General features: G+C 33.8%; 1 long non-coding RNA gene across 1 annotated transcript in view; it reads right to left on the minus strand.

Annotated features, from left to right (window-relative positions):
• Positions 1–6,246: 6,246 nt before the first annotated feature.
• LOC118523444 (uncharacterized) overlaps positions 6,247–19,904 on the minus strand; it is a 657,240-nt gene continuing 643,582 nt past the window's right edge. Inside the window, exons 5-6 of the long non-coding RNA XR_013443438.1 lie at positions 11,387–11,433; positions 6,247–6,783 (exon numbers count right to left, since the gene is read on the minus strand). This is a non-coding gene — a long non-coding RNA (uncharacterized LOC118523444). The remainder of the gene's footprint in view (positions 6,784–11,386; positions 11,434–19,904) is intronic.

Here is a 19,904-nt window from a genome sequence, read left to right on the forward strand (position 1 = left end):
TTTGAAAAAGACACAGCTGAAAGTACAATCAGAAAACAACACTGGGTAAGCAATTGTCCTGTGTTCCCTAAAAAACTGAAAAATAAACTTAAACAGCTGATCAATGAAGGTGATCTGAATGAGAACCCAGTGCCTGATTTTCTACTTTATCTTTAAACAATCATAGAGATATTCATCTAAATATTAAATAACATGTCTACAAATTTTTGATAAATGAAGGTATGGTATATGAACCTCAAACACCTGCCAATGTTTCACAAACTCTGCCTCAGAGTCTGTTTTTAATAACTCACAGATAGTTCCCATGCCCCAGTCTAGAATCTTTGGTGTCCCTTTGCAACAAGAGAGTAAATATTTTCTGTTTTTGGAAAACACAACAATGTATTGAGACAGTTATGTCTCTGGAGTTTACTAAGACATTGTCCTATTTTTCAAATCTTAGGATTTGAAGGACCCTGAGGACCCTTAGATTTCCCTGTAATTCTAGTATTATCCAAATATGCAAATGACCTCATAATATGTTTTAGATATGAGGGGAACTCTAAGATTGATTACAACTACCTACCTTCTATTTTAGCTCAGAAAGGATATTAAACTTCAAATTCATGTTTTAATATTATGAAAAAAATCCCCTAGGGTATGATTTATGCCTAGGAGGTAAATTCTTATATCCCTTTATTCATCCAATTTTCCTTTTACTACCAAAAGGAAAACTCACAAATGTCCTAGCATATTTCTGACAACTGTCCATATTTCAAGTACATTGATTAAAATTGCCTTCCCGAGAAAATATGTGTCTAATATGTAACCAAGATAATTTTGGTAAAAGTGTACAGGTATACCATGGAAAGAGTCCAAACTGCAGGATTCTTTTAAATATCCCCAAATAGATTTTGTACAACTACTTCCATGGTGAATTTTGAAAAAAAAATCCTGATTATCATTTCATTATTCTCAAGATGGATGGCAGTTTCACTTTGCTGGACAGTATGGCTAGTTGCTAGCAAAAATACAGTTAGATTTTTATTATGACAAAAAAGTACATGATATTAAATTTGTCGTCATAATAACATATATTTAGTGTTTAGTTCAATAGTGTTAAATATATTCACATTGCTGTGCAACATATTTCTAGAACTTTTTCATTTTTCAACACTTAAACTCTTTACCCGTTAGACGTGAATTCCCCCGCCCTTGCAAATACTTTGTTTCCTTCATTACTTTACATATTTCATATGAATAGACTCATACAATATTTGTCCTCTTGTGACTGGCTCATTTCATTTAACACATAGGCCTTAACTTTCATCTGTATTGTTGCAGGTGACAGGACTTCTTTCTTTTTTAAGGCTGCATAATTCATTTTATGTATCTACCACATTTTCTTTATCCATTCATCTGTTGATGGACATTTGTGTTGTTTCTACCCAATAGATACTGTGAATAAAGCTGTGATTAACACAAGTATGCAAATATCTGTTTGAGATCCTGCTTTGAGTTCTTCTGGGTACTCAGAAGTTGGATTACTGGATTGTACAGTAATTCTATTTTACATTTTTTTAGGAACCTCTATACTGTTTTCCATAATGGTTGTAACGTTTTACATTCCCAACAGTGTACAAGGGTTCCACCTTCTCTGCATCCTCGACACATTTGTTATTTTCTGTTCTTTTGATAACTGCCATCCTTAGTGTGTGATGTAATATCTCATTGTGATTTTGACATATTTCCCTAATGATTAGTAATAAGGAGCATCTTGACATGTGTTTATTGGTCATTAGTAAACCTTCTTGGGAGAAATGTTTAAGTCTTTTGCTTATTTTTAAATTGGGCTATGTGTTTTTTTGTTGATGAGTTGTAGAAGTTCCTTGTATATTCCTAATATTAACTTCTTTGTGTAGCCCCATTTGTCTGTTTTCTTTTTTAATTTTGTTGTCTATATTTTGGTGTCAAAGGAATCATTGCCAAATCCAACCTCCAGAAGTTTTAACCTGTTTTCTTCTCAAATTTTAATTGTTTTAGGTCTTATATTTAGGTCTTTAATCCATTTTGAGTTAGTTTTTGTACAAGGTGTAAAGTAAGATTCTGATTTCATTCCTTTGCATGTGCATATTCAGTTTTTCCAATGCCATTTATCAAAGAAACTGTTTTTTTCCCCACTTGTATTCTTGACACCTTGTCAAAAATCACTTTGCCATATTTGCAAGAGTTTATTCCCACACTCTCTATTCTGTTCCATTGGTCGATTTTTATGGCAGCACCACACTGTCTAAATTACTGTTGCTTTACAGTATGTTTTCAAACCAGGATGTGTGAGGCCTCCAGCTTTTCATTTTTTCAAAATTGTCTTGGCTATTTGGGGTCAGGTGAAATCTCTATGATTTGTGAGACTTTTTTTTTCTATTTCTTTTCTATTTCTATTTCTATTTCTGCAAAAAAAAAATGACATTGAGATTCTGTTAGGGATTGCACTGAATCTGCAGATTGCTTTGCATAGTATAGACATTTAAAAAATATTCAGTATTATAATCTATGAGCATGTCTTTATTTTATTTTTCTATTTTTTGTTGTCTTTGATTTTTTTTTCCTAAAGATTTTTATTTATTTATTTGTCAGAGAGAGAGAGAGAAAGAAAAAGCACAAGCAGGGGGAGTGGCAGGAAGAGGGGGAAGCAGACACCCTGCTGAGCAAGGAGTCCAACACAGGACTCGATCCCAGGACCCTGGGATCATGACCCGAGCGGAAGGCAGATGCTTAACTGACTGAGCCACCCAGGCATCCCTGTCTTTGATTTCTTTATCAGTGGTTTGTAATTTACAGTGTATAAGTATTTTACCTCCTTGGTTTATTCCTAAGTGTTTTATTTTTATTTTTTGGTGCTATAGTAAATGAGTTTTTTTTTTTTTTAATTTCCTTTTCAGATTAGTCATTGGTAGTGTATAGGAATGTAACTGAATTTTGATTATTGATTTTATATCCAGCAACTTTATTCAATTTATTTATTAGTTATAACAGGGTTTTTTCTTTGTTTTCTTGTGGTTGTGTGTAGAAACTTTAGGGTTTTATACATAGAAGATCTTTTCATCTATGAACATAGATAAATTTAATTCTTCTTTTCTAATTTGTATGCCTTTTTCTTTTTCTTGTCTGATTGCTCTAACTAAAATTTCCTGTACCATGTTGAATAATAGTGGCAATAGAGGGTGTGTCATTGCTTCATTCCTGATCTTAGTGGAAAGGATTTCAGTCTCTCCCCATTTTGTTAGCCATGGGATTTTCATATATGGTTTTTATTATGTTGAGGTAGTTTCCTTCTATTCCTAGTTCATTAAATGTTTTCATCATTAAAGGGTATTGGATTTTGTCAAATGCTTTTGCTGTATCTATTGAGATAATCATATGGTTTTTGTCTTTCATTTTATTGATGATATGTTATTACATGGATTTTTGTACATTGAACCATCCTTGTATTCCAGGTATAAAGCACCTGTTCATGATGTAGAATCCTTTAAATGTGCTATTGAATTTGGTTTTCCAGTATTTTCTTTAGGACTTTTGCATCAATATTCCCCAAAGATGTGGGTTTGTAGGTTTCCTTTTCTGTTGTGTCTTTATCTGGTTTTGGTATCAGGGTAATGGCAGTTTCATAAAATGTGTCTGGGAGTGTCATCTCCTATTTGATTCTTTGGAAGACTTTGAGAAGGATTGGTGTTAATTATTTAAAAGTTTGTTAGAGTTCTCTAGGGAATCCATCTGGTCTTGGACTTTTTTTTGTTGTGAGCTTCAAGCTCCTCCCTAGTTATTGTTTTGCTCAGATTGTGTATTTTTCATGGTTCAACCTTATTAGGTTACATGTTTCTAGGAATTTGTGCATTTCTTCTAAGTTATCAATTTGGTGTATAATTGTTCAAAATTGTTCATAGTAGTCTTTTATAAATTTTATTTCTTAATTTATTTTTTTTCTTAGTGTCTAGCTAAGGGTTTGTCTGTTTTGTTAATCTTTTCAAAAAACCAACTCTTGGTTTTTCTGAATTTTTCTATTATTTCTCCTCTCTAATTTATCTCTGGTCTAATCTTTATTATTTACCTCCTTCTGCTGACTTTGGGTTTAGTTTGTTCTTATTCTTCCAGTTTCTTGAGGTGTAAGTTTAGGTCATAATTTGAGCTCTTTCTTAATTTTTAATGTACTGACCACTACAAACTTCCGTCTTAGTATTGCTTTTGTTGCATCTCATAAATTTCGGTATATTGTGTTTCCAATTCCATTTGTCTTCAGATATTTTCTAAATTCTCTTATAACTTCTTCTTTGACTCATTGGTTGTTTTTAAATTTCCAAATATTAATGGATTTTCCTGGTTTCCTTCTCTTTATATCTAGTTTAATACCATTGTGGTCACAGAAGATACTCAGTATAAATTTTAATCTTTGAAATTTGTTAAGACAAGATACTTTGCATAGTTTTGATCTTCTTAAATTTGTTAAGACATATTTTGTGGCCTAACATGTGGTCTTATATATTTACCAGGGAATTTCTACCAGCATTTCTTGTAGAGCCTAGTGGTAATGAATTATCTTAGCTTTTATTTATCTGGGAAAGTTAATTTTTTGTTAAGGACAGTTTTAATGAATTTTTGTTTGGCAGTTTTTTCCCCCAGTACTTCCCATATAACATCCCACCCTGCTGTAGCTTGTAAGGTTTCTCCTGAAAAATCTCCTGATAATCTGAGTTTGCCTATACATGGCAGTTCTTGCTTCTCTCTCTTTTCGTGGTTTTTGACAGTTTTCTTATAATGTGTCTTAGTGTAGCTCTTTTCAAATGTATCCTAGTGGGACTTCTTTGAGTTTCTTGTTTATGTGATCATTTCTCTCCTCAGATTTGAGAAATTTTAGGTCATTGTTTCTTCAAATAGATTTTCTATCCCTTTTCCTTTTTTCTCCTTCTAGGGCTCCCATAATGCATATGTAATTCCATTTTATGGTATTCCATAAATTCCTTAGGATCTTTTCATGTGTCTTCTTTCTTTTTTTTTCTTTTTGCTCTTCTGTCTTGGTAATTTTGAAAGTCTTTTTTTCAAGTTCACAGATTATCTCTTCTGTCTTGCCAAACCAGTGTCCTGCCAGTAAAATTTTTGATTCAGTTATAATCTTTAGTTCTAAAATTTCTATTTATTTTTTAAAAATATTTTCTATCTCTTTGGTGATATTCTCATTTTTCATGCATTGTTTTCCTGATTTCATTTAGTCATCTATCTGATCTCTTTTAACTCACTGAGGATCCTTAAATGGTAATTTTGATTTCTTTGTCTGATAATTCACTTATCTTTAGGTTCAGTTTCTGGAGATTTGATATATTCCTTTAAATGTGTCATGGTTTCCAGTTTCTTTGCATGTTTTCTTATATCTTGTTGGGATTTCAGCATTTGAAGAATCAGCCAACTCTCTCAGACTTTGTGGTCCAGTTTCCTACAGTGAAGACTTCCTCCACTCATTACTACTGGAGATTTGGAGCCCTTCAAGCCTTTTCTGGGTATATACCCTCTCTGGGCTTTTGGATGAAATCTCCAATTTGAAGACCTTTGCTAGTTTCTGCTCAGGAGTTCTCCCTGGGTTCTGTGATACTGCACCCTCTCTGGTACTGTAGTAAATCACTATTCTGGGGTTCCACCTAGTCTTCATCTATGGTACTGTAGACTCAAGTGCATGGTTGTTATGTTTGCTTTCAGAGACCCTCAGCCAAGGGCTCAGTTCCTGTCTGTAGTTGGATACAGGAAAGACAAAAAGCAGTCCCTTGGTCAGCCTCCCTAAATATCAGTTGGATGTACATTTGACTTTCCTGCCTCAGGAAGAAGATATGAATTGGAGGTATCCTCTCAAATGTACTGCACTTAATGTGGGGTTGGAGGGTAGAAGCCTAATGAGAGAGTGGAGGGTGTCACAAATTTCCTTTAGGGATTTGATGTACTTAGTTTTGATCTCACCTGGAATGCAGAAATCTATTAACTGCTTTTTAAATTTCTCACAGGGGTATTTTGTCAGTTTGTTGCTGTTAATCCATGTCTCTACAGGGAGAGGGTGTCTAGGGCTTCATAATCCTCCATCTTGCTATTGTCACACTTAGAGTTCTCAACCTGGGAATTCCAACCTATCACTGTAATGACAAGGGCGACAATTTTGTTGAGAGACTATGAAAGAGCTTGCAAAGCCTTGTCCTATATGAAGATATTATTGTTTCCTCACCTCCATTTTCAAAAAAAGTAGAGAAAGCAACTGACATTATTAAATCCACAGTATCCAAACCATCTGACACTCTTGGGCTTTCTTAGACAATTCTGTTATGTCTGGCCTGTATGGCCTTCAACAATCATTGATTCTCACAGTAAAACTTACCCAGTGTTAGTCTATGAAGCTGGGCATTTCTCCAATTTTGGACTTGAAATTAGTTTAAGATGATATGACAATGTCCTAAAAGGACTCATGAAATAAACTCAAGCCATATTGCTTCCAGGTGCCATTTGCTTGTTCTCAGGATCCTTCCAAGAAGTCTCCACAAGCTCAAAATCTGAGGACTTTCTTGGATGTCTTTTCCTAAAATGAAAATATCTTAGAAGCACATCAAAAAAGACATTGCCATATACTTATAGCCACTAGAATAACAGTTCCTCACCAGAAGTAGGGCCTTGGATGCATGATCCCCAATTGAGAAGACACACAAGTTGTTACTCTTTATCATCTTTGTCTCCATCCCAGTGAGATATTTAAAACTATAGATTGTCAAAAGTTATCTGTAAATAGATGACACCAAATGAAAGAGAGCTATTCCAAGATCATAAATTCATGCTGCTGACAATGTGAGGTACACAGCTTTCACATAAGACATTGGATCAAGATCTTACCTTTCTTTTTTGTTTTGTGTCTATATCATTTTTGTTTGGCTTTGGTTTTGTGTTGTTTTATTTTTTAGTGCAGTCGTTCTACTCTGCATTTAGTGCCACTTTCTGTCATTTAAAGGTGAGGACTTTTTTTTTTTTTCTCCTCACCACTAACCCTTTTGCCTATACCTATGAGTATAGGCAGCATTGTTTATTTTCTGGTAAGTTAGCAATAGCTAGTTAAAAAAAATGGTCCATTCAATGGTAAAATGCTCAGAAAAATACTGGGTTTTTGGTATGTTCCTATTTTGCTTTGGAAACTTCTGTTAGTGTCTATACTATTGTCAGAAAGATCAGAATATTCATTGAGACAAGACATGGAAAAATAGCCATAATGAATTTTTGAAAATTATTACCATTATAGATATGATAAAGACAGGTTTACTCTAGTTTATTATGTGATCCACACAAAAGAAGAAAAAATGATTACTGAACAAAGGCATATAAAATATCAGGGCAGTTACTACTGATTCAATAATATTTGCATTTATGTGGCTGTGCCATGAAGAAAGTTTAACAGGCAATATTCAGCCTAAAACACAACGTGTCCCTTTTTTATCCCTCTTCTTTAGCTGAGGATAGGGTTAGGAGTTGGCAGGTGGAAATTACCTCTTTTTAAGAAAACAAAAAATAAAATACAAGTTGCCAAACAATCCCATTGCAATACTCTGGCAAGAAAATTATCCAATGGTGAGCTCCTAATTTATAGTACTACATTTGTTGAATTAAGGCATTCTTGATTTCCCAGAAAAAAATGTGCAGGAGCATATTGTTTCAGGCACTGACTGCTACATATCTGCTACCTTGGACGACTACCTCAGGTTTATTTCACAGGGCCAGTTATAACTCTAGGACCTCTTTTGGGATCCTCCCAGATTTTTACCACTATGGCTTGCAAATGGAGTAATTTAGATGATTAGCCATGGGGAATGATGGTATTCTAGTTCAAGAAGAATCTAACAAATTAGTGCTCAATGTGTTAAGCCTGTTCACAAATAAAAAATTTTAGACAGCCATTTTCTGTTCCAATGTTGCCTCACTTCAAGCTATGAAGGAAGTTCAAAAAGTTAGGATTATCATCCATGTCATGGCAAAAAGAATTACCCAGGCATGGGCAATTCTACCAAGACTACTGACTTAAGAAGAACAGTAACCAAAATGGACAAGTAGTTACATATAGTAGAGGCAAAATCTATCCTCTTTCGGTCTCTCAAGGAAGTTCTTATGCTGTCATTGATGAAGAATGTATTCCTAGAGATTTTTATAAACCTTAAAATTTCCTACTTAATTTTAGATAGAAATATTGAAATGAGAAAAATAGGTGACTTCTCAAACAGAATGGTGCCAAAGCAGGAGATTTCTCCTGGCTTAGCTTCAACCTATGTTCATTGACAAGATTTGTGAAATAAGAGGACTGCCTCAGGAATACACTCTATTTCTTAATGATTATATTCTTTCTGGCTTGTATACTTATTGCTGTGTACAAGAGTGCAATCTCCAGAATCTTAAATTTTGTGATACAGCTATTGTCTTGCCAACTGACTCAACAAATAATTGTACAGCAGTAAGAGTATGAAAAACTGATGCTCATAACAGCTGAAAGAGCTACAACTTAAAACTTGGTGTACCCTCACAACACCTCAAATCCCAGTGCAGATCTGGATTGATCATGCTTCCAAACAGTAATGAGCTATCATCCATCTTTACGTATGCTTTAGCATACCTAAAAATGTATATGTCTGTGTCTGGAATCTATTATGTTTCATTTTTCTACTACTGACATAGTTATAATAATAGCACACTTACAAAAAAGCTATTATAATTTTTTTCTTGATTCATCTTTCAAGGTGTTAATCATTTTAGTAAACTTTTCAAATAACTTTTGGCTTTGTTAAATTTTTTTAAGCTTTTTTACTTTTTAAAAACTGCTATGTTTAACTTTATTCTTCTTTGGTTTTGTTTTTCTGTATTTTTGTAGCTTCTTTTTTTTTTTTTTTTGAGATTTTATTTATTTGACAGAGAAAGAGATAGCGAGAGCAGGAACACAAGCAGGGGGAGTGGGAGAGGGAGAACCAGGTTTCCTGCCGAGCAGGGAGCCCGATGTGGGACTCGATCGCAGGACCCTGGGATCATGACCTGAGCTGAAGGCAGACGCTTAACGACTGAGCCACCCAGGCGACCTATTTTTGTAGCTTCTTAACAGGCAACATTAGACCTTTGATTTTCAGGACTTTAATATTTCAACATTGGTTATAAAACAATGTATATAGTCTAACTTTATTTTCCAAAAATATTTAATTTTGATAATAATTCTAGGTTAATATGTTTTTTTCTTTTAACATTTAAATTATCTTTATCCTTTAACTTTCGGTATCCATAGTTTCTGTTGAATAGTGTACCAAAGATTTAATATTTTTGTAAAAGTGTTGTGTTTTTTGTTTTTTTTTTTTTCTCTTGTCACTTTAAGGATGTTATCCTTATTTCCAATTTTAGGAAATTTGACTATGTTTTTTTGTTTTGTTTTTGTTTTTTTTTTACTTTTCCTTCACAGAGCAGTCCAAACTCAATGATTCTGTGTGTTAAAGTCTTTCTTCAATTCTGGAAGGTCAGTAGACATTATCTTTTTGAATATTGTTTCTGCTCAAATCTCACTCTACTTTCACTTTGGTATTTCATTTAGACTTAGATATTGTTCTTGTATTCCATAGCTCTCTTATGTTTATCTCTGCTCTTCCTTCCTTCCTTTTTCCTTCTTTCTTTCTTTCTTCATCTCTTCAGTGTTTCTCCCTAACTTTATATTTTGTACTCTTTCATATGAACAATTCCGTATTCTGCTATCAAACACAATAATTTCTTAATTTCAGATATTTTAAAATTCTAGATTAGATTTTAATTCTTTAAAATATCTAATTCTTCATATATTTGGTTTACATTTCCCTTTATTTTCTTGAATAAAATAATTATTTTTAAAACTCAGATTAATAATTATATTCAAGTCACCTGGCAGTCCATTTTAATTTGTCTACCTGTCTTTTGGACTTTTTTTATATTTTAACAAAGCTTCAATTTTGTTTCTACTTTCTTTTAATTTTTATGATACCCATACAGATATATGAAAGATTTAATGCATAAACTTATTGAACTCGATAGGTTCTGCCTAAATCTCATGTAAATAAATCTGTCACCTCTCCTTTTAAAATTCAGAAAATGCACATGCTTTTTAAAAGAAAATAAATAATTCAAATAGATATGCCTATAAATCAGCTGCTAAGAATTTTGGATTCTCAAGCATGCATTTTATTTTATTTGGACATTTATTTTTACCTTTTAACATTTTATTTTAAAATAATTTCCAAATTTCAAAGTCACAGAGAAGATGGCAGAGTAAGAGGATCCTGGGCTCACCTTGTCCTATGGATATACCAAGGTAACAGCTACATTAACAACTAACTCTGAAAATGACCTGAAGATTGGCGATCTTCCAAAGTTAATCATAGAGAGGAGGCCACATTAAAAAGGGTAGGAGGGCCAGGGACACAGTTGGGAACCAAACCCCCAGCAAAACTAACCACAAACTGGAAGAATACCACCAAGCACAAAGAAGTGAGAGGATCTGACTCCACACCAGACATTCCAGGCACTAATGATCCACACTAGGAAGATGAGTCCCCATAACAACCGGCTTTGAAAACCAGTGGGGCCTAACTTAGCAGGTCTTAACTCCACATACTTTAATAATCATCAGGCTTAACCCTGGGAGAACCAGAGGATGATAGAAAACTGGGTCCCTGACCTTGAAGAGTCGGCATAACAACACACTGATACACAGCATAGAAGCAGCAGTTTGAAAAGCAATTGGGGTATATGTGGAGACTTTTTTTGATTAATTTCAGAACATGCACTGGAGGGACAGGGATTTTCAGGAGATTTCTCCAGGAACAAAAGTGCTGGCAGACACCATTTCCCTTCCCTCTCCTACTCTAGATAGCCAGACACTTGCAGGGGCCAGCATAATTACTCTAAGCCACCTATCTTGCCCACACTATGTATCCCACCCCTATGTTCCTTTGTGGACCCACCTCATTCAACCCATTCACCTTGGCAGACATCCCTCCAAAGCAGTTCCTGTCCCAACATATTCTGCAAGTGGCCCAGGCAGGGGCCAGTGCCACTCCAAAGTGACTCCTGCCCTGGGAGAGGAGGAGATAACTAACATCATATACCAGTGTGACTGCAATTCCAGCAGCTAAGCCTTTTAGCTGGCTGAGCAGGGAGAAAGCCCTATGGTTTAGGGTGCCCACAACCATGAAAAAGAGGCTAATTGTATATACTTGGTCTAACTGTCAGTCTTGCCCACCAATGTTTAGGGTGCCCACAACCATGAACATAGATGCAAAATTTTTCAACAAAATATTAGCAAACTAAATTCAAGAATACATTTTAAAAAATCACTCACCATGACCAAGGAGGATTTATTCCAGGAATGCAAGGGTGGTTCAATATCTGCAAATCAATCAATATGATACACCACGTTAACAAAAGAGAAAGGATAAAAACCATATGATCATTTTGATAGATGCAAAAAAAGCATTTGACAAAATACAACAACCACTCATGATAAAAACACTCAACAAAGTGGGTTTAGTGGGAACATACCTCAACATAATAAAGGTCATATATAAAAAACCCAGCTAACATCATACTCAATGGTGAAAATATGAAAGACTTTCTTCTAATTTCAAGAACAAGACAAGAATGTCCACTCTTACCACTTTCATTCAACATTGTACTGGGAGTCCTAACCATAGTATTCAGAAAAGAAAAAGAAATAAAAGTCACCCAAACTGGTAAGGAAGAAGTAAAACTGTCACTACTTGCAGGTGATATCTAAAGACTCCACCAAAAAACTATTAGAACTGATGAATAAATTCAGTAAAATTGTGGGATACAGAATTAAAGTACAGAAATATGTTGCATTTCTATCCACTAATAACAAATTGGCAGAAGGAGATAGTAAGAAAACAATCCCATTTACATTTGCACCAAAAAGAATAAAATACCAAGAAATAAACTTAACTATGTGGTGAAAGACATACAGTGAAAACTGTAAGACATTAACAAGAGAAATTGAGGATGACACAAATGAATAGAAAGATATTCCACATTCATGTTTTGGAAAAATTAATATTGTTAAAATCTCCATACTTCTCAAAACAATCTATGTATTTGACACAATCCTTATCAAAATACATGTAACATTTTTCACAGAATTAGAATATTGACATTTTTATGGAACCACAAAAGATCCCAAACAGCCAAAGCAATTTTGAGAAATAACAAAGCTGGAGGTATCACAATCCCAGATTTCATGATATACTATAAAACTGTAATAATCAAAACAGTGTAGTGCTGGCATAGAAATAGGCACATAGAATAAAGGAACAGAATAGAGAGCCCCCAAGTAAGCCCACACTTATATGGTCAATCAATCTTCAACATAGGAGGTAAGAATATACAAAGGGAAAAAGTCTCCTTAGATAGAAATAGAAATACCATGTGATCCAGTAATTCCTCTACAAGGAAAACAAAAATACTAATTCAAAAAGACATATGCACCCCTATTTATTGCAGCATTATTTACAATAGCCAAGATATAGAAGCAACCCAATGACCATCCATAGATGAAGAATAATTGGGCTGTGTGTGTGTGTGTGTATACATTTTTCACAGACACACACACACACACACACACACACACAGAACACAATGGAATATTACTCAGCCATAAAAAAAGAATAAGAGCTTGCCATTGTAATAGCAATGAATGGACCTAGATGATATTATGGTAAGTGAAACAAGTCAGAAAGAGAATGAAAAGACCACATGTTTTCACTTATATATGGAATCTAAAAAACAACACACGTAAACAAAATATAGACTCTTAAATAGAGAACTGGTGGTTGGCAGAGACTTATTTGGGGGGGGTGTGAAATAGCTAAAAGGGAGTAAGAGGTATAGACTTCAAGTTATAAAATAAATACATCATGGCAATGAAAGGCACAGCATAGAGAATGTAATTGATAATATTGTCATAACATTGTATGGTGACAGATGGTGTCTACACATCATGGTGAACAGTGAGTAATGTATAGAATTGAATATTAAATAGAATATTAAATCAATATGTTGTGCACCTGAAACAAATATAACATTGTACATTAATTGTACTTCAATTAAAGAAAATTTTCCAACTTTCAGAGAAGTTGAAAAAATATATGAAATGATTCCATGTACTCTTTGTCCAGATTCAACAAGTTAACGATATTCTCCTTTACTCCTTAATATTTAGTGTATTTCTTAAGAACCAAATATTTCAGTTCTGTAGTTTTCATATTTAAATAACATGTTAAAACAAGGGTGCTATAGTTATTATGTTTAGAAAATATAACATTCCCACACACTTTAACCTGCATTGTATATTTAAATTCATTACATTTCACAATAATGTCCTACAAAGGATTTTGTTTGCTTGCTTTTCCTATAAAGGACTCAGGGGAAAAAAATTTCCACTGTTTTTCATTCTCATAGTTTCCTTTAATCTGGAAGCATTCCTCAGTCTTTCAATGTCTTTCTTGGCATTTGCTCTACCAGTTATTTCAATTTGGGGTTGGTTGTTTATTGACTTCCTCATTATTGGTTCAAGTTACGTATTTTTGGCTACAGTAATATAAATTTGATTATTCCTTCTCAGAGTATCACATTTTCAATACTGTATTCCTGTTTGCCCATTATTTGCTATGTTAATTTTGATCATTTAGAAGAAGTGTTATTTGGTTTCTCTACTGCATAGTTACTGTATTTCCTTTGGAAGTTATCAAGCAATTGTTGAGTAAACATTTAAGACTCATTACTTCTACCAACAGAGTATATTCATTCTAATACATATTAAAGTAACATTAGATCAGATTGTTCCCAGTATATTTTCTCAGGGATTTTCTTTTTCTTTTTTTTTTCTTTTTTAAATTTTATTTTATTTAAATTCAGTTAGTTAACACATAGTGTATTATTAGTTTCAGGTAGAGTTCAGTGATTCATCAGTTGCTAAAGAAGACACTTTATATTCTAGGTCCTATTTTTCAGCCAGAAGGTATAGAAATGTATGCATGAAAAACATTGAAAACTCAAAGGCTAAGATGTTTAGGAATAAATAATTCTCTCTTGTTTAGAGATCCAGTATTTCCCTGTCCCTTTAGACAGGGGACCAAGGCTCTCTGATTTCCTGATTTTATAGGCTTGTGTTTATACCTGGGGAGTCTGCTGCTCAGTCCAAAGCCAGGGGCGGGGTTGAGGGAGGTAGCATTTTGAGTTTTAATGGTAGAATTGACATGTGGTACACTATGTGCTGCCGCTTAGTAACCTTGTATTTTCTTTCTTTTTTTTTTTATTATTATGTTATGTTAATCACCATACATTACATCATTAGTTTTTGAGGTAGTGTTCCATGATTCATTGTTTGCCTCTCAGGGATTATCTAATCAGTGGCTATAACACACAAAGCAGGTTCATTACTTAAAAGTGGGTTATATATTGAACTATAAAACAACAACAAAAAAACCCAACAACAAAAAAACAAAAAACAGCTCAATTAATTAAAAATAAAGTAGTAAAATTTGACTTCTTGGTTTCTTTAAGGCACAACAGATACATGTAGAACAAAAAGTTCTACATTTTGAAACATAAAAAAAAAAAAAAAAACCTTTGGGAATCTAATGCAATTTTAGTGTATTGACCAGACTTTTTAACTTGTTATATATTTCATCTATATTTTAGCAATAGTAAAGTTACACCATTTTGGGGTATAATTGGACATCATTATCAAAACCCAGTGATATGGGGCACCTGGGTGGCTCAGTCGGTTGAGCATCTGCCTTTGACTCAGGTCATGATCCCAGGGTCCAGGGATCGAGCCCCACATCGACCCCACATCAGGCTCCCTGTTCAGCAGAAGCCTGCCTCTCCCTCTCTTGCCCGCTTGTGCTCTCTCTTGCTGTCTCTGTTACTTCTGTCTCTCTCAAATAAATAAAATCTTAAAAAAAAACCCAGTGATGATGATTTATATTATTATGTCATTTACTATACTGAAGAGTTTGGAGACAAATCTGGAGTTGTGCAGAGGAAAAATTCATCTTTGTATTATTTCCAGAACCTCAAAAGTGAGACTTCAAAATAATCTCTTGCATACTTTTTAAGTAAATAGCAGTCTTATCTGTCTTCTTTCTAGAATAATTAACACTGGGAAAATCGATATGTAAATTTTGAAGATAGTAAACAATAAAAGCTTAGAGTTTATATATCATTTAGGCTATAGAAGAAGAACCATATTTCCAAAACTTTGCTCCATAAAATAAACTTTCTTTTTTTTTTAAAGATTTTCTTTATTTATTTGAGAGAGAGAATGAGATAGAGAGAGGATGAGAGTGGGGAGGGTCAGAGGGAGAAGCAGACTCCCTGCTGAGCAGGGAGCCCGATGCGGGACTCGATCCTGGGACTCCAGGATCATGACCTGAGCTGAAGGCAGTCGCTTAACCAACTGAGCCACCCAGGCGCCCCAATAAACTTTCTTTTTTACTCTAATGTGATTTTCTCAATCCTGTCTGCTATATTAATTTAGCTTTCTGCACTTTCTATACTTTCTAGTATCTTTTGTATATTTTGTGGATTCTCAAGCCATATAACATTTGAAAGAATAATTAACATGTTTAAGTTGATTTCTTTTTACTGCTGGTTTCATTTTTCATTTCTCCCACTGAACTCTAAGACTTACAGGTTCAGGCAATACATATGCAAAAAGAGATATTTTCCTAGAAAAATTAAAAAAATAATAAATGCAAAAGAGAAGAGTGTATAGAGACAAATCCTTAAAACAATGGATAAAAATATAGAAGTAGGAAGTCCAAGAGTGGTAGGTTACATTGTCCTAAAATATATTTCTTGTATCTACTAATCTTTTCTCTGTTTTTTAGTAATAATTTTTTGTATTTGGTTATCACTTTATGAAGTTCTTTTCTACAAGTAGTTTAATTTCTTTTAGCTTGATTGCTCTTCTAACCAAATGATAAACCATAGCATTCAACTTCATATGTAATCATAGGAAGAAAGGACTATGATATATTAAATGACATTCTGAAGTCCTATCGCTGTCAACCTATGAGCTGTTGCTAGGAACTAGATATACCCTCACCTCATAATTATGATAGATTGAAACAGAGAGAATTAAAGCTCCATCCCCTTTAGGACAAATTTTTACTAATAGCCATTTTATATTAGCTTATTTGCCAAAGTAATATTTCCTAAATGACTAATATAGTCTATTAGAAAGGTTAGCCCTTCAGTCATAATATGTTATCTTTATAACACACGACGAAATATCATGTTGGTAAAATTGCCTACTTGTTAAATTTTGAGTACTCTCTCTGATTGGATTGTCATAAGACATGAAATTTATTTCATAACATAAACAAAAAAGGTTCCACATGCTAGTATTATCATATGTAAAATGATCAGAAAACAGGGAGAGAGGGGGAGAGAGAGTAGGAAAGAGAATAGGGGAGAGCAAAGAGAATATGTCAACATTTCATTTTCTAAAACAATTTTGACTTAAAGTGTATTTTATTTTTAGTATTTTCAATTCTGATTTTTTAATTGGGAAAAGTGTTAGCTGATTCAAATAAATAAAAAGGCAGTGACTCTATATCATAACAAAAGGAATTTTGACTTCAATGGCTGTGAGCCAGAGTGGTGCCATCATGGAAAATAGATGTGAAAAACCATGGACATAATTGGTGTGCAAGTAACTAATTAGTACTAAAATTAATGGTTGTAGGAATCTCAGGCACAGGTGAAGGATATTGTACTCTCAGACATAACTAGGATTGTTTAATAGGTAAAATTAACATCTTTGAAGTGATTTACTGAGAATAGGTAAGCATGCGTCAGATGTACCAGTAATTACTCTGAGGTAAGTGTTAAAGTATATTTATATCATAGTATTATCATCTGAATTAGCAGTGTCTATTTATGCTCCAATCAGACAGCAGTTCTTCCAGCTGTGTTATTCCTGGAATTTTAGCAGGAACAAAAATAACATTCAGATAAATGCGCTAGGTTTGTGAACTTTTGTAGTAGGAATACTGTCAAATTAAAAGATGTACATCTCTAAATGAGCATATTGAATATAAAGTGATTTAATACAATCAGATTTTCTTCTCATAATCTATGTCTTCTCCATGCATTAATTATTTCCAAATTGAATTAAGTTTTTGAAGATAATATTATGGTTAACTTGCATTTTGTGTAATTTTCCTTTCCTTGGAATTTTAAACATATTAAATATTTACAAATCATTTTAAAAAGGGAGAGACAATCAAATGAGAGAAAAATATCTAATAGTATCTACTTGAACTTAGTATTTAAAGCAGAATTACATGTTAACCACACTATGTATTATTAGTAGTATTGTTATTAACAAAGAGATCTGGGTCAAGAATGAATTGGCAATTGGGGTGCCTGGGTGGCTCAGTCGTTAAGTGTCTGCCTTTGGCTCAGGTCATGATCCCAAGGTCCTGGGATCGAGCCCTGCATCGGGCTCCCTGCTCAGCAGGAAGCCTGCTTCTCCCTCCCCCACTCCCCCTGCTTGTGTTCCCTCTGTCGCTGTGTCTCTCTCTGTCAAATAAATAAATAAAATCTTAAAAAAAAATGAATTGGAAAATAGAGAGGATACTTTTAAAAAATGCTAACATGACCATTTTAAATCATAAATACTGAAAAATAACTATGACTAGAAAAAAACCTATAACTAGAAAAAAATTTCTCAGGAATGAATTTTTCTTAAAAATCATTAATGGATCTACGTAGCTCTTTCCATAAAACCTGTAATTTTGAAATGAAAGCTTTTACTTATCTTTTAGAGTAAGATTATCTGCAAATTTTGTATATTAAATATGCTGCTTCCTCATTTTGACCTAAAAAGATTTTAAATATAATCAAATTTGGTAAGAAATTTGTGGCACGTGCGATTTGTTTACCTGGCATGATGCCATTCCTGCAAGTCTTTTTTAGTATGTTTAGATATTTGTCTTTTTGTAGATAACTTGCCTATATAAAAAAGAAAATGGAAAGCCTTAATCGCTCAGCAAATATTTACTAACACCTTAACTGTGTAAGTCACTGAAGGGACCACTGTAAACACAACCAATAAAAATCCTAGACCTCGGGGCGCCTGGGTGGCTCAGTTGGTTGGGCATCTGCCTTGGCTCTGGTCATGATCCTGGGGATCCTGGGGGTCCTGAGATTGAGCCTCAGTGAGGCTCCCTGCTCCACAGGGTGCCTGGCGTCTTCCTCTCCCTCTGCCTGCTGTTCCCCTGCTTGTAGCCATTTTATGGCTCTCGCTCTCTCTCTCTCTCTCTCTGTCAAATAAATAAATAATAAATAATAAATAAATAATAAAATCCACATTTCTGGCAACTAAAGATATAAATGCATTTTGCCACTTATGAATCGGAAGCCCCAAATGAGGGCAAATTTGATGTTAGTATCACACTCCTCTGAAAATGATTCAGGAATATGACAAATGGCACTTTCTTGCATTTGGAGAAAAAAGGAAGTTAATCCAAGCTGTGCAATTTATTGTTGTACTTACAAAAACCTTTCAAAAGTACATATAAACCAGAAAAAGCATAGTAACAGTGACAGAGAATTCCCCAAATCATCATTTTATTTAATTTTGTAAGAATAATCTCAAACTTCGAAGAGAAGCATGAAAAGTCTTTTATTACACAAAAGCATAAAATGTGTATTGCTTCCTTTTATCACTCTAATGTCTCAATACTACAGCAAAATAGTATCTATGAAATATCACTGTAATGACAATACTGGTAATGCAATTTCAGTTTTAATTGTTTATCATAATGAGACAGAAAATGAACATATAAAAACATTTTCTAGCATTTCCTTATCATTTCAACAACAGATTTTATTTTTCTTCATATTAAAATGTAGCCAGTTCAACAAGCTGACCGTTTCAATTTCTTACATTAAATTTTGTTTGCTGTTTTATTTATTTTATTTATTTTTTTCCTGCTGTCTCATCTCAGTAGCTCACAGTCAAAACCTAATGGTCTGTAGCAAAGCTCAGCCTCAGAAATCAATCATATCATGTGAAAGAATATCCCATTAAAAAAATATCATGCTGCCTTATGATCTAGTCTTCTAATTTCAAAATATCTTTGCCTCAACTGAATCTGCTTTTCTACCAAATATCACTAATTATCAATTATGTATGATGAGACTCCTTCCCCCCATATGTTATTAAAATAAAATTTATTATCATTTCAACATTTTTCCTTCTTGCTATCTCTCCAATCCATTTCTTCCCATATATGCTGAAAACATTCTCAGGGTTAATTATTCCAAGCTTGTATGAGCTAAATTAAGACCTGTATAAAGGCAGATGTCTGATCAAAATCTCTGATTGCTCATATGGCTTCAATTGTGGGTAAAAAGAGTTTCCTGGAAATGAAAAAAAAAAAAAAAAAAGCCCGTTTCTGTTCATCTAATTTTCTAAATGTCATTAAGGGGATCAGCTATTAACATGTCACACATAAAATGTGAAATGACCAGTACTTATCAGAGAAGAATCAGAGAGTATATTAACCATGTAACAGAGAAAAAAAAATCCACAGGAATGTTTGGTAAAAATATAATGAGTTAAAAAAGCAGACTGAGGACAAAATACATAGACCATCAAGTTGATATGGAGGAGGAATCAGAACAGGCAGATGTAATGGTTTGTGTTTTTGCCACAGAAGTGTGAAGTGAGCCAAAAGTAAAACAAGTAGTTTAATAAGATAGTATTAAGACTCCCATGAATGCTGAATTGCACAAATATCTTGTAAAAGTGCACTGAACTTGCCCCT

The sequence above is a fragment of the Halichoerus grypus genome, chromosome 1 (genome assembly GCF_964656455.1).
Source record: "Halichoerus grypus chromosome 1, mHalGry1.hap1.1, whole genome shotgun sequence".
Lineage (NCBI taxonomy): Eukaryota > Metazoa > Chordata > Mammalia > Carnivora > Phocidae > Halichoerus > Halichoerus grypus.